This window comes from Podarcis erhardii (genome assembly GCF_964252035.2).
Source record: "Podarcis erhardii genome assembly, chromosome: 17".
Classification (NCBI taxonomy): Eukaryota; Metazoa; Chordata; class Lepidosauria; order Squamata; family Lacertidae; genus Podarcis; species Podarcis erhardii.
Window position 1 is genome coordinate 25,207,602 of NC_138515.1, and position 15,943 is coordinate 25,223,544.

Genomic DNA, 15,943 nt, shown 5'->3' on the forward strand with positions numbered 1-15,943 from the left:
TGCAGACAACTTCATTGTCCAGAAAGTGGGAGAAGCAACAAGAGGAACAGCCATTTTAGATCTGGTCCTAACCAATGTTGATGACCTGGTTAGTGGGGTAGAAGTGGAAGGATCATTAGGCGTGAGTGATCATGCTCTTCTGAAGTTTACTATACAGCGGAAAGGAGCAGCCAAGCATACTAGGACTCAATTTCTTTATTTTAAGAAAGCCGACTTCATAAAACTTAGGGAAGTGCTGGGTGAGATCCCATGGACAGTAATACTAAAAGGAAAGGGAGTTCATGATGGCTGGGAGTTTGTTAAGAGGGAGATAGTAAAAGCACAACTTCAGGCAATACCAATGAGACGGAAACATGGAAGGTGCCTAAAGAAGCCAGGGTGGCTATCTAAAGAACTTTTAACTGAGTTAAGATTAAAAAAGGATGTGTACAAAAAATGGAAAAGGGGGGAAACCACCAAAGAGGAATTCAAACAAATAGCCAGCATGTGTAGACACAAAGTCAGAAAAGCTAAAGCACAGAATGAACTCAGGCTTGCTAGAGAGGTTAAAAGCAACAAAAAAGGCTTTTATGGGTATGTTCGTAGCAAAAGGAAGAACAAAGAAACAGTGGGGTCGCTCAGAGGAGAAGATGGTGAAATGCAAACAGGGGACACAGAAAGGGCTGAACTCCTCAATGCCTTCTTTGCCTCAGTCTTCTCCGATAAAGAAAACAATGCCCGACCTGAAGAATTTGGAGCAAATGATTCAGCAGAGGAAACACAGCCCAGAATAACTAAGGAGATAGTACAAGAATACTTGGCTAGTTTAGATGTATTCAAGTCTCCAGGGCCAGATGAACTGCATCCAAGATTATTAAAAGAACTGGCAGATGTGATCTCAGAACCACTGGCAGTCATCTTTGAGAATTCCTGGAGAACAAGTGAAGTCCCGGCAGACTGGAGGAGGGCAAATGTTGTCCCTATTTTCAAAAAGGGGAAAAGAGAGGACCCAAATAATTACTGCCCAGTCAGTCTGACATCAATACCAGGGAAGATTCTGAAGCAGATCATTAAGCAAACAGTCTGTGAGCATCTAGAAAGGAATGCTGTGATCACCAATAGTCAGCATGGATTTCTGAAAAATAAGTCATGTCAGACTAACCTGATCTCGTTTTTTGACAGAATTACAAGCCTGGTAGATGAAGGGAACGCAGTGGATGTAGTCTACCTTGATTTCAGCAAGGCATTTGACAAGGTGCCCCATGATATTCTTGTAAAGAAGCTGGTAAAATGCGGACTTGACTATGCTACCACTCAGTGGATTTGTAACTGGCTGACTGACTGAACCCAAAGGGTGCTCATCAATGGTTCCTCTTCATCCTGGAGAAGAGTGACTAGTGGGGTGCCACAGGGTTCTGTCTTGGGCCCGGTCTTATTCAACATCTTTATCAACGACTTGGATGATGGACTCAAGGGTATCCTGATCAAATTTGCAGATGACACCAAACTGGGAGGGGTGGCTAACACCCCAGAGGACGGGATCACACTTCAAAACGACCTTGACAGATTAGAGAACTGGGCCAAAACAAACAAGATGAATTTTAACAGGGAGAAATGTAAAGTATTGCACTTGGGCAAAAAAAATGAGAGGCACAAATACAAGATGGGTGACACCTGGCTTGAGAGCAGTACATGTGAAAAGGATCTAGGAGTCTTGGTTGACCACAAACTTGACATGAGCCAACAGTGTGACGCGGCAGCTAAAAAAGCCAATGCAATTCTGGGCTGCATCAATAGGAGTATAGCATCTAGATCAAGGGAAGTAATAGTGCCACTGTATTCTGCTCTGGTCAGACCTCACCTGGAGTACTGTGTCCAGTTCTGGGCACCACAGTTCAAGAAGGACACTGACAAACTGGAACGTGTCCAGAGGAGGGCAACCAAAATGGTCAAAGGCCTGGAAACAATGCCTTATGAGGAACGGCTAAAGGAGCTGGGCATGTTTAGCCTGGAGAAGAGGAGGTTAAGGGGTGATATGATAGCCATGTTCAAATATATAAAAGGATGTCACATAGAGGAGGGAGAAAGGTTGTTTTCTGCTGCTCCAGAGAAGCGGACACAGAGCAATGGTTCCAAACTACAAGAAAAAAGATTCCACCTAAACATTAGGAGGAACTTCCTGACAGTGAGAGCTGTTCGACAGTGGAATTTACTGCCAAGGAGTGTGGTGGAGTCTCCTTCTTTGGAGGTCTTTAAGCAGAGGCTTGACGACCATATGTCAGGAGTACTCTGATGGCGTTTCCTGCTTGGCAGGGGGTTGGACTCGATGGCCCTTGTGGTGTCTTCCAACTCTATGATTCTTTGATTCTATGATTCTACCCTACATCACAGGGTTGTTGTAATGATATTTCAACCTGACGCGAGGGCAGAGGTGGCGGGGCCTCCCGGGGGACTGATCCCCACTCTCCCCTTCCTCTCGGGGTAAAAAGGACCTGACCATTAGGTCCAGTCGTGACCGACTCTGGGGTTGCGGTGCTCATATCGCTTTACTGGCCGAGGGAGCCAGCCTACAGCTTCCGGTCATGTGGCCAGCATGACCAAGCCGCTTCTGGCGAACCAGAGCAGTGCACGGAAATGCTGTTTACCTTCCCGCCAGAGCGGTACCTATTTATCTACTTGCACTTTGACGTGCTTTTGAACTGCTAGGTGGGCAGGAGCAGGGACCGAGCAACGGGAGCTCACCCCATCGCGGGGATTCGAACCGCCGACCTTCTGATCGGCAAGTCCTAGGCTCTGTGGTTTAACCCACAGCGCCACCCACGTCCCCTTCCTCTCAGGGTAGGTGATCCCAAACCCTCCAAGTGTCCCTGTTTTCCAGTTTACAGGAGCCATCCAGCTTTCTGATTTCCCCCTTCCCTTACAGTGATGGCCAAACTTGGCCCTCCAGCTGTTTTCGGACTACAGTTCCCATCATCCCCGACCACTGGTCCTGTTAGCTAGGGATGATGGGAGTTGTAGTCCCAAAACAGCTGGAGGGCCATGTTTGGCCATCACTGCTGTTTCCTTTGGTGAAATGCATGGCACCCCGCGTCGCCCTTTTAAGAGGCGTGCTTGTCCTCCACGTGCTGGCGGTGAGTGACTGAAATACATAAACAGAGGCAGAGCAGCAGCAGCAGCGAGAGCAGAAGGAAGCCGCGGTTGACCGATAATAACCTCCTCCGTGCAGCGCCGGCGGAATCTATATAAGGAGCTCCGGGTTCAACAGATCTCCTGGTCTCCGTCCGTGGGGCAGCTGGCAGGGGGCAGAGACAGCTCTCCCCGCCGCCTTACTCGCCCCGCCTGCAAATAACAACCACCACACAACAGCCACAACCCCTTCGCCCGGGTCCAGGGGGACTATCATCAGGCTTCGTGGCGAGGACTTTTCTCTTTTCCATTCCCCATCGAAGGGGACAAGAAAGACACCCTCAGATCAAACTGACGAGCAGGTAAAATGAGATGGGTTTTTTGGGGGGCGATGGGGCTGGGAAAATGGTTGGGGGTTCAAGAGGATTGTTGAAAATCAGCCCACCCCCGGTTAAGATGGACTTGGGGGGGCTCCCCCCACTTCCACCCACCCCACCCCAGCCGCCCCATAGAAAGCTGCCGGGGCTTCATTTGCGCCTATGCAAAACCGACACAAAGAGCCTCAGCGCTGGCGCCGAAAACAACTCGCTTTGGGGGACCTAGCTGCTTTTCTTTTCCTGCTTTGCGTGGGGCTGGGGAAGCATACCTCCGAGCATGTGCAGAGTGCGTTTTGTTCCTCTCTCACACACACCTTCCTCCCCCGCACGTTCCGAGCATGCCTGGGCGCCCCAGCACCCTTATTTTTGTGTTCCGTTTCGTTTCGGTGCCTGTTGGGTGCAACTCCGGCCGGGAATTGGGACGCGTTTTGGAGAGGACAAAAGAGGCGAGGCGAGGCTGGCTTGGCGAGGCATGTAAATGTTTGGGGTTCTAGCTAGAGACAAAAAGCGACGCCTCAGGTTGCTTGAGGTCCCCCCAGATATATTTTCCTTTCGTTTTCTTCCTTTCTATCCTGCCCCTCTTTGTTTCCCCCCTGTGTCAAAACAACACATTTAGCTCCTCGGGGTTTAGTTGAGGAGTTGAGCAGCGCGCAGATTTTTCCTCTCGGCAGAAAAGGCTCTCTGCACGAGACTTGGGGCACCTTGAAAAGAAACAAATAAGGTTTCTGCCGGCATGGAGGGTTGGTTCCCTTGGAGCCGAGCCTGAGAGAGGGAGCCTGTTTTTCTCTTTTTCTCTCTTTCGACGGCTGCTTTATCAGAAGACGCCTGCAGTTGGGGCTGTTGAGGCAAGACCCAAAAAAAAATAGGGCTGCGAGGAGAGACAGACAGATACGAGGAGTTCTAAGTAGCTAGAAATGACCGAGAGTAACCCCGGGGTACGTATGGCAGCTTAATGAAAGCCATCAGCCTGGCAAATGGAACAATAATGATAAGAATGGTGCAAATCCATCTCATCTCATGGATTTTGCACCTCAGCCCTGGAAAGAAAGCACTCTGGACACAGGAAAGGTTTTTTGGGTTTTGGGGGTTTTTTTGCTAGGAGAAGCAACATATAGCAATAACAATATATTTGTAAGAATAGTAGCAGTAAGTTTGAAACATGCTTCTGGTCTTTTGGCCCACTGTTGTGGAAACAGATTCCATTCTTTGTGAGTCAAGACCCAACAGGAACTGGGAGTTTTGTTTTGCAAGGGTTGGGATAGAAAAAAGGAAGCCCAAGGGAACAGGGACTAGCAATGGTTATTTTCCTGCCCAAGCTTATATACAGTGCGATCCTTCCAACCCATTGGTCTGGGAGCATTGTAAATATGTGAACAAAAAGGCCATAGTTGTTTTTTTTGGGGGGGTGTATTGGTGATAAATGAGAGTTTGGTATTGTATGCATATGGTTGTGTTTGTGGATTAGGTTAACAGCCTGGGTAAAAATCCCCCTTCAGCCATGAAGCTTGTTAGGTGAGCTGAAGACCCTCACCACTTTCTCTCAGACTTACCTACTTTACTGGGTAGTTGTTGTGGTGGTGGGGAAGGAAAACCATGAATCAAACCCCGCTCTGAGTTCTTTGGAGGAAAGTTGAGAGAGAAATGTGGCAAATAAACAAGAATAAAAAGAAGTTTGAGATGTTTGATGCACCTTTTCCTTCATGGACTTAAAAGCAGCATATATGGTTCTTCCATGGTCACCCTGTAATCTTAATGGCAGAGTAGGGATTCATACCCTGGTCTCTCAGTTCCAACACTCTAACCACAACACAACACTGGCTCTCTTAAAAAAAACAAAACCCAACCTATGTTTTCAACTTTAAATTTAATGAGTTTGTTTCTACCCAGTGAGCTTGTTACAATTTCAGGTTTGTTTGTTTTTTTATTTTAAAAGTGTGCTTAGAAATCATTTTCATGAAGCATCACTGTAGATCCTACATGCATGTCTTTAGTTGCCTGCACATACTATGTAGACCAGGTTCGCCAGGGTCAGTACCCCTGACTTGTGTGACTGGCACACAGTTGTCCATTACACCACCCGACGATACCATCATTGCAAGTTTTAAATAAGATCTTCCTCAGAAATGAAGACGCCAAACGTTCTTTCTCTGTATGGAGATCTTTTTCTAGGACCTTGGCAGGCAATGCGTTGGCCCTCAAGACATTGCTGAACTAGGACGTTCATCATCCCTGCCTATTAGTCAGTCTGATGGAGCCTGATGGGAGCTAGACTCCAACAACATCTGCAGGGCCCCAGCCTACTCACCAATTGTGAAATTATGCAGAGTGCCTTTTTGATGTTGCTGCACATCTTCTTCATATACATGGAACTAGCAAAGTTGGGAGAGACATTTTAGCTGACCCCTCTCCCCGAAGTTCTTCGACTGCAGGAAAGACACAATTATTCTGTCTGCGCGAGGTTAGTTTTGCCTCCTTATAGTGTAGAGTTTCCCCACATCCTGGAATGTCCCTTATCCAAGCCATCCTCCCACTTCTTCTCTGCTGTGTAAGCTTCCCCCGCTCCCTGTCCTGCTTTTCTATCCTGCAGCCTTGTGAAATTCCAGCTGTTTTTGTTCTAAAGCAGTGCTCTTGGTTCATCCAAGGTCACAGTGAGGGCCAGCAGTCCTGGCTGGTTCTCCACGTGGACCAAATGTACATCTTGCAATGTGTCCTAGAACTGCCTGCTTGGCTGCAGCAGGAGAAAGGGTCCCTAAAGGCAGAAAAGACAGGAGTGGACGTTACTGAGCAAATGGAAAGAAGAAGCCACACATCTTCCTATTCCACCCCACACTACAGCAGAAGTTCTCCTCTTCCTGCCAGGGAACATTCAGTGAAGTTAAGAGGGAGGGTAACTAAAATCACTTGCTTGTCCCTTTCCTCCCATGCCTGTGGAGGAAGGTGACTAGAAGCTTAACATCTGCAGCTACTCCTGGGGTCATTTTTAAAGATGTGACCTGGCCAGGACCCAGAACCCCTACTTTCCCCAAAAGATACTTTGGGAGGCTCACAGTGCTGGGATTACAGCAGAGTAAATGACCAACGACCTGATTCCTAAGGGTCATTGGAATTGCTCTCTGTGAAAGTCAGTTTCATTTTTTTGCATCTGGTTCGATAGTCATCCAGTTTAGCCCCCTGCAACGCAGTAATCTTTTGTCTAACCAAAAACATCTCTGTAGTGAGTTTCCTATTCCAGGACTTCTTCCAGTGAAGTCTGCCTAGAGTTGGAACCGTAGGCAACTTCCTGCAAATAGAATAATCATTTCATTTATATCCTACATTTCTTCCAAGGCAGCATAGCAATGTGATTGGTACCCTTCCCACTGGCATTCTATTCTACCAACAAACCTGTTAGGTAGGGTAGGCTGAGATATATTAAGTGACCCAAAGTCACTGCATGAGTTTCATGGGGTTTTTGAACCCAGGTCTTCCTTGTCCAACACTCTTTAACCACTACACTTCATTGGCTCTCACCAAGTAATAATAATGACACATAGTAAAATCAATGTTTTGGATTGCAGAACTCCTAAGTAGTCATTCTGTTTATAAAAGACTGCATCCTTTTTGTAATCCTTGCAAGGCAAATTTTTTTTAATGAATTATGTAATAAAAGCCAATAAGATAATTCCAGCATGCAGAAAGCAATTATGCTGATGACTACAATTATAACAAAAGATTAATGTTTCCTGCTGCAGCTTTCTTTTTAACTTTACCTCTTATCTGCTGCGATAAATATCTTTTAATGAACTTTTGCAGGTGGCAGAACAAACAGACTTTTATGTTTTTATGGTCTTGATTCAAGACACTCGAATTTTCTATGATAGTGACATGGAAATTCACATGGAAATCAAATGCAAGCATTCTTGCGTTCCCATTTGATACTCTTTGTGTGCAACGATTCCATTATCTCTGGATGAAAATATGTCCCTCTCTCTATGTCTCTGTGTGCAATCACAGTCCCTTCCCAGGACAGATGGAGCATTCTGGGCTTCTGTGAGACATTCTGCAGATTTGCGCTAAACACATAGCGTTGGGGTCTCCTGGGGCACCATATTGTTGACATGGCAGATGTGACTGCTCCCTCTGATCTACTGGAGTCCATTGTGTTGATGGGAGCTTGAACACATGCTGTTCTATCATTCAGCTTGTCTCCTCCTGCATCTGTCTCCTAAGGCAGTGATTTCATCAATGCCCTTAGCGTGAACATCTTCTACTATGCTGCAGATAAAATTCACTGCCAAAATGTGTGCCACACAATCATCTAAATCGTTCTAGAGAAAGGTTCTGCCTATTTGTAAAAGTAATAGCTATCCATTAGGGATTCAGTCTGTTCTCCCTCAGTTAAAAATATTAAATAAGGGAGGCTTCCTCTTGTCTTCCCGTCTTATCTTCTATCAGGTTAGATTTGGCTTTTGATAGAATACCACATGGGTGTTACTGCAGGCGGCAAATTGATTGTGTGGTTTTTATAAAGTGGATCACATATTATTTTTGTTTGAAGAAGAGCCTGACAATTGAAAATGTGTTGGGCCTTAATTCGTTCACCTTGTGATCACTTCTGAACTAAAATGTCTTCACTGCAGTCGCTGAGGTTATTTATCTTCACTTTTCTAGTATTCATAGAAAGACTCAGTAGTCATATATATATATAAGATGCAGTTCCTTGGTTCTTTCTGTATGTCACATTCTTGGATAACCAGGGAATAGGAAACACTGGGTGGGGCTATTGAAATTGAGCTTCGTTCTCAGTGGTTTCCGTTGACTTCCATGATACACAATTGTCTACAGCCAGCAAAATCACACTTTTATAGCAATGGGTGTAAAGAGATCTGCAAAATGGGAGCCAGAAAGGAAAAGTTTACTGAGCTATGCCTGATGCAGAATATTGGCTAGAAATCCAGGGAACAAAGGAAGTTGCATTATGAAATGTGACACAGACCTCCAATGTGGGTTTCACTTCCTCTCTGTACCCTAGGAACCCCATATCTAGTCTCCATATAAATGGCACTGAACACTTTTCTTATTCCACGCTGTTGCCTTTATAGAGTAGTGCAGCTATGAACCTGTGGGATTGCAGTCCCATTTTGATGGAGTTTGTGTTAAATGCTTGGGAGACTTCGCTGCCACTTTAACATTAGTGTTCCTTTTTCTGTTTTGTGTTATGTATGATTCACAAAGGGGAAAAGTCTGCTTCCTTTGCACTCTTCAGCCTTGGTCACTAGACGAAAACATGTGATCCTGTGTCAAGTACTGTGTCCGAAAGACAAGACAGGCAGGCAGGCAGGCAGTCGGATAGGATGAAAAACTGTTGACACTGTGTTTTCTTCTCCCAGACAAAGCCGCTTAATTTTGTGAGCAAATAAGAAGTACAAGGGGGGGGGGGCGGGATTCAGAGAGAGACCACTTACAGATTAGCTCTATCAATTTAAATGAGAAGTTTTAATTGTTCCTTCGTTCCTTCTAATAAATTCTTGACTTGGGTTGGGGATAAATGCTTCGCAAAGGTGTAAGCGTCAATATCAGGCTCCTGCTTCTTCTTTAACATGAATGACTACATCGAATTGGACATTTTATCCCCCTAGCTCTGCTCCTAAATAGCTCTAAGTTTAATCCAATAAAGAAACACTTTCTTCACATCATCTTAACTCCATTAGGAAGCAGTTAGTGTGTTAGGTGAGAAAGAGAGTGCTTTTTTAGACATTATGAGTTTGAGCTAGTCTGGACTGGAGGCACCATCTTTTTGGGGGGGGGAAAGCAGATGGGACGATAGTTTTCCCTCAAAATAAACTCTGGCTTCTACTTCTAACAGGCAATCTGAGGGGTGCTGCAGAAATAAGAAATCAAAATTACATACCAAGCTGACTTGATGGTCTGCATGAAATCACAGGGGTCCCCCCCACTCCTTTAATAGGCTTAGGTTGCAATTCTGTACCTGCTTACCTGGGAGTAAGTCCATTTGAACTCAGTGGGGCTTACTTCTGAGTAAACATTAGATTGTGCTGTTAGATCAATGGGTAGACTAATCAGCTAAAACTTTGCTGATAAATTAGCGGCGGCACTTTGAATCAGGTGGCAAATTATAATCTTAACCCTGAGTGCTAGCTTTTGTTTATTAGGCCAGCACTCTCTTTGGTATATCAAAAGGCCCCACTGTTGAGTAGAATGCTCATTTTTAAAAGTAAGTCAAATCAATCACTGAAAAGCTGAAGTATTAACTGAAAATCCTTTAACTGCCTGCTCCTTTTTAACGCACAACCCAACAAGCATCCTTGATCTTGCACTATTTGTAGTTACTGTTATTAAAGTGGGACAGAAGAGAGGCATTGTAAAACAGAGTGTGCCTTTCAGTGTTGGGCTCACATGGGCAATGCAATACACCAATTCAGCATCTCTGAAATGGGGATTTGAGTCCCTTGAGCCAGTCTCAAATCTCTGTTTTGCCTATAGTGGGCTTGTTCGTACTTCTGCTATCTTGTTTAATATGTTGCTGGTACAGTGTGAATGTTGCCCTATGTGCTGCTTCTGTTTGTTTGGTGCTCCACTTGTGAGTGGCAACCAGGTGTACAATCTGATTGTTTGGTTACAGTAGTTCCTGGCCCATGCCAGGACTCTGGTGTGCTTCCGTTGTGTCTCCTGGTGCTGACATAGGAACAGACCACACAATCCAGACAATCCGTGTGTGATTGCCACTTGAAGAATGACAGCCCAGCACTTTCTGAAGACTGTAAAGTTCGGGGAGTGCCCCCTGTCCAGTTCTTTAGAGGTAGATTTTTAAAGTAGTTCTGAGAACTTGACACCAGAGGGCAGAGTATTTACCGGCATACAAACACATGGAGGTATTTATACCCAAAGGACAATTTCTGTAGAAAGATAAACAAGAATTAAGGTTGTACAGTACTCTCACATGCTTGAATGCTACAGTAATGAGACTTTGAACTACCGGTAATATGAGTGAGAGACTATACGTATGCATTTTAGGTTTGCAATCCTAGACTCACTAACCTAGAGAAAGCTCCATTAAGGTCAATGGGATTTAGTTTTGAATAGACCTTACTGTGCTGGCCAGTTCTGTTGGTCCACCCTGTTGCCCCACAACAACTGAGAACAGAAGATATGCCAAAGCTCTTGAAACATTTCATTGTGACTTCTCACTGTGGAGGAGAAACCACAATGTTGGGCAAGCTGTTGCCCAAGGGCCCATTGATATGCGTCCAAGGAACCAAAGACTCCTCCCAGGACACACTTTGACAGCAGTTGCCCTAGAGCAACGTTAGCCGATGTGGTGGCTTCTAGCTGTTGTGGGCTACACCTCCTTGCAACCCCAGCCAGCATGGCTGATGCTCAGGGATGATGGTAGTTGTAGTCCAAAACTTCTGGCGGGTACCATGTTGGCTACCCTTGCCACCAAGAAACAATCATTTTTAATGTCATTCAAATAAACCAATTCCCATGGCTGTAATTCCATATACAATATATGGGATCAATGTTAAACCTGAAAAATAATCTCGTCATCTGGGACTGGCTTTGAAGATACTGTAGTTTGTCTTGAGTTTTTCTTATCTCATTCATGGGCTTGTTTATTTATTGGCAATAAAAAGAAGACTAGACATGATTAATTAAACATTTTATTGTATTTTATTTGACTTAGTCAGTCCAGAATCTTGATTAGTCCCACCACCAAGAACTATTGGCTTCACTTGGAAGTTTGCAAGGTTGGGTGGAGGTATATTGGAAATCTCATTATAACAAGAGAGCATATTTTATTATGGATGCCATTAATAATGGCTTTTACAGTCTACATCATAGCTTACGGTATTCTGTTCTGCATTGATTGGTAAATACTACTTATTCTTTTCTCTATAATGCATTGCCAGTAATCTCTCATATCTCTTTCAGAGATGAGGTTCTCTAAACACTGCTGTCCTCTCTGGCCAGAATTTTACTGAGAGTGAAATATCCTCCACTTTCAGAATGTAAACGATCTTCTTATGGACTGATAAGTTCAGCTCTTGTTTTCACTGGCAATGTTTGGGACTTCCAGCGTTTTATGTGGCACTGTCTCATAAAATTACATCTGGGTGTTTTGTTCTGGGCGGATAAAACATAATGCCAGTAAAAAATATCACTTGACTTGTAGAAAGCTCTTGAATTTATGGTGAGGTCATAAGCCAGCCAAGTCAGCCTGCCAGTCAGCCCCATCTTCACTGCTATATGAGCTCATCGATTGGAGAAGCACTGTGAAGTTTTCAGCCTGAAATTGTTAGATACCCTGACATAATTCGTGCCCCTTATATATTGCCTCATTTCGCCATTTCAAAGAAGGAACTATTTCTTTCTTCAGGGGCAGAGCTCCAAAATGTGTTTGAAATTTCAACCTGGCATTCCTGTCGAGGGCCTCTGGGCTGTATGGAGGCCATTCTGTGGAAGCACAGGAGAAAAAAGACGTTTGAGGCATAGAATCCTGTTTCCTGCTAAGAAAAAGACCTGAAAAAGGCAATGTGGTTGCCGTGTGATTGTACGGTGGTACCTCGGGTTAAGAACTTAATTCGTTCTGGAGGGCTGTACTTAACCTGAAACTGTTCTTAACCTGAAGCACCACTTTAGCTAATGGGGCCTCCCGCTGCCGCCGCGCGATTTCTGTTCTCATCCTGAGGTAAAATTCTTAACCCGAGGTACTATTTCTGGGTTAGTCTGTAACTTGAAGCGTCTCTAATCTGAAACATCTGTAACCTGAGGTACCACTGTACATCCTTGGATTGTTGTTTTTAAAGCATTAGAAAGTGGTAGAATGACATGGTGCAGACTGGGACTATGGTACATAGGGCTGTGGGGTCTGGCTTCAACCCCCCATGGCATTTTTCTACAAAAAAAAAATCTTCCTCTCCGCTATGATACCCCAGAAATACCATTCCAGTAAAAGACAGCTTTGGGGCAAATATCAACTGGAGCCTGGAGGAGAGATTTTAGCAGGAAATGGCAAACCCTCCCCCTTCTCCATACCCTGTGGTCCAGACCCTACCACCACCAGCTGCTGTAAATAACAAGCCCAGGATGTGGTAAAACCTATCTTCTGTTCTGGCTCCAACTCAGTATTCAGAACTGTTGCTACATTTTGAGGAAATAAAAGTGACTACAGAGGTATTGTGGGAAATCAAAATGGTAGCCTTGCTTCCATCAGGAAAATAATTGTTTAAGGGGGGGGTATGGGTTTCAGAAGTGAGTCCTGCCGTGATACTGGGTCCCAGCAGTTGCCCAAAGATACTAGGCCTGCCACCTTGATCTTGAGGGGAACATGGGACGGAAAACCTGATGAAGTATATCAATTTACATCCTAGCACCTGGAAAGGAGATTACAGGATAGGCTCTGGATTTCTATCATAATGCTTTGCATACAAAAGAGATTCGTCCTTTCTCCTTCATTGATTGCATTTCCTGACTTATCTAGAGTTCGTCTGTTGATGATTTCATCTGCATGTTGCTTTTCCACAAAAAAGAAGAAACATGGCCGAACCAGAGATGCATATCACAATCCAAACAGTGCAAAAACAGTTAGAAAAACGTAACATAACAAATCAGCAACACAATACCAAATGGAGCAACGTACGAAAAGCAACATTTCAGTATTATAAATATAACATGATTATATTAACACGACACTGTTTCAATAGCAAAAATAACAAGGGAGCCTAACTGTTTCACCTTGATCATTATAAAAAATAAACCCCCTCACGATGTTACTCACAGTTTCTCTCCTGCAGCATCTTGCAAGCTTCCACAGATGCAAAGCACAGGGTAGCTGCAAAAACCTCTCCCATTTGGCTATTCCCCCATGATATTTAGACCAGCATTATCTAAATTTGTGGAGCTAAACAGGACTTCAGAGTCACATAACAGGGTTTCCCCCGAAGATGTTTTATTTTTTATTTTTTTGTGGGAGAAAGTTCTTAGGCACACTGGCCTGTGTTTCTTAAAACCCCATGTTTGTCATTTAGTCAAAGCATATCAAGCTGTGAACGTCTAGAAGCTCTTATCAAGAGAGGCAAACCTGAGAAGTTTACAGTCTGGCGGCAGATTGGCACACAGCCATTCTTAACCATTACACTTTCAAGCTGCTGTAATTAATTTTATGATTTGCCTAGCATGCTTGCCTGAGTGTTGCTGCTACTTCCTCTGCCCTGGCCCACTAGGATGGCACCAAGACCTGACCCTGTTACCACCAGGTATGGAGGTGTTTTGAAATCCAACTCTGCCAAGCCTTCTGCCTAACAATGTAAAATAAGGCAGGGATGTCAAGTTACTGATAAAGTTAACACAAACTGAACATTATTACTGTAACAGCAAGGCACAGAAAGATGTGTAATGGCCACAGCATGGCCAACCATATATATATATGCTCTTTTATCTGATGCAACGTGTAGAAAATTGCATCTGTCTGCAGTTCTGCAATGCGCTTGCAATTTTTAAGAATGAAAGCTCCCATTTAAAATGCTTAAATGCCAACAGTGGGATTCATATTGTTCAGATACATTTCAATATCTCAAGGTTGAGGCGAATTATTGTGGAGTCGCTTTGAAATCTAGATAGAAGATGTAGGGAAACTTTAAAATCTAGTTATCAGAAAGTATTGCTTTTGGGATTCCAGAAAGCACATCTGACCGTATCGGCTCCATTCATCTGATAATGGCTCGGCCCCAAGGTTTGAGGTTCAAAGCTCACAGCCACTGCTGACATTTGTGACCAGGACAGCACTTGGCGTGGACTACAGTGCTTCATAGAACTTAGATAGCAATAAGCTGGGTCTCTTGGAGCTATTACTAGTTGAAAATATAGATTTGCGGAGTAGATTCAGGTAAGTCTTTCAGCTTTGTAAGATTTTGAGTGGAACTGCCTGCTTAAATTACAGTTGTGGGTAATTTCATCGATGCCGTTCCTTACAGTTGACATGCAATCTGACCAGTTTGTACCTTCTGTGAAACATAAAGAGGTAATCAACTACCCTGGCTATTTCTTATTTTATTTTGGGTGGCCAGGAGGTCCTTCCAAAAGGAATCCTTTTGAGAAATGGTGCAATGTGACTGTCGTTTGGTGTGCATTATTTTGTAGAACTTTTCCGCCTTCCTTTCAGAAAACCAACAAGAAAAATAGCTGGTGGTGTCCTTTTTGTGAAAAAAATATTAATTGTTTCAAAAGGTTTGAATGGTTAGTTTGTTTGAATGGTACTTCACTTTCGTTTTTATGGTGGTTTTAACGTTTCTCATCTTAACACTGCCTGCATAGGGCAGCCAGGGCTTCGTATTTGAAAAACCTAAAATTCTGCTGATCAGCTCTTTGGGAGCTGTAGGGTATGGGATGATGGTGGCTGAATTCAGATCTCTGCTCAACTCCAAAACTGACCATCAGGACTTAAAAATTTTGATTTTGGTTTCTATGAGCTGTTGAGCCCATGTTTTGTGGCACCATTTTAGGACTTCAGTCTGAAACTGTGTCCATTAGCCCTACCAGCATCACAGTGACGGTTCACTGTGACCAGTATATAGATATTCATTCTCTCTCTCTCTCTCTCTCTCTCTCTCACACACACACACACACACACACTAGTTCAACACTATTTTATTATTATTGTTTTTAACTGAAAAACGTACTACATTAGGTGATGTTATTTTGAAAGGAACTTTCAAATTAGTTAGGAATCTGATGGCCTTAGGGTGCGGATCCTGTCTAGTGTGCTGGGCCTCAGCCTTTTAGTTAATCAATCAATCAGTTTCTTATGGTCATAGATCAGCATTTTTAAAATAGCTAAAATACAAAATTATAAAAGCAAGATACAATAAAAACAAGCCATAATATAGAGCAGGGAGACATGAGTAACTGACCAGCAGGTTAAAACAGCTAGAATTATAACACTTACTAAAGTGATCCATTGAAGACTGGGGAAGAAGATTCATGTGTCTGAAACACAAGATTTCATGCCCAGATTATTATTGGTTTATTTTTTGGTAGCCTTTTAGTTAGGAAAATGGTGGTGGGCTGCGTGTTATTTTTGCTTCTGTTGTTTAATCACTTACCAGATTCTAAGGATCATAACTGTGCAAATTTGAAAGGAGGAAATTTTTGTTGGTACAACACTGGACTAAAGCATGTAAAAGTCCAATTAAAACAGATCTTAACAGAGGGAAGAGAGGAGATAAAGGGGAAAGAGGGGGAGAGGAAGGGGAAAGGTGCACTAACAGCACAATCCTATGTATGCCTACACAGAAGTAAGTCTCACTGAGTTAAGTGGGACGTACTCCTAGTTTAGTGTGTACAGGATTCTACCTTAAGGCTGAAAATGGTATGCACACATATCTCTAAGTAAGGGTAAGCCTTATGGACCACAGGTGAGCTTACTTCTGAATAAACAAGCATAGGAGCATATTGTTTGGTTC

The 15,943-nt window shown here is 43.8% G+C and overlaps 1 protein-coding gene across 1 annotated transcript in view; it reads left to right on the forward strand.

The window, feature by feature from the left end:
• Positions 1-3,147: 3,147 nt before the first annotated feature.
• The window catches only part of ABCA1 (ATP binding cassette subfamily A member 1), a 119,439-nt gene continuing 106,643 nt past the window's right edge, over positions 3,148-15,943 (forward strand). Inside the window, exon 1 of the mRNA XM_081844697.1 lies at positions 3,148-3,467. The gene's annotated coding sequence lies outside the window, so the exon portion shown is untranslated. The remainder of the gene's footprint in view (positions 3,468-15,943) is intronic.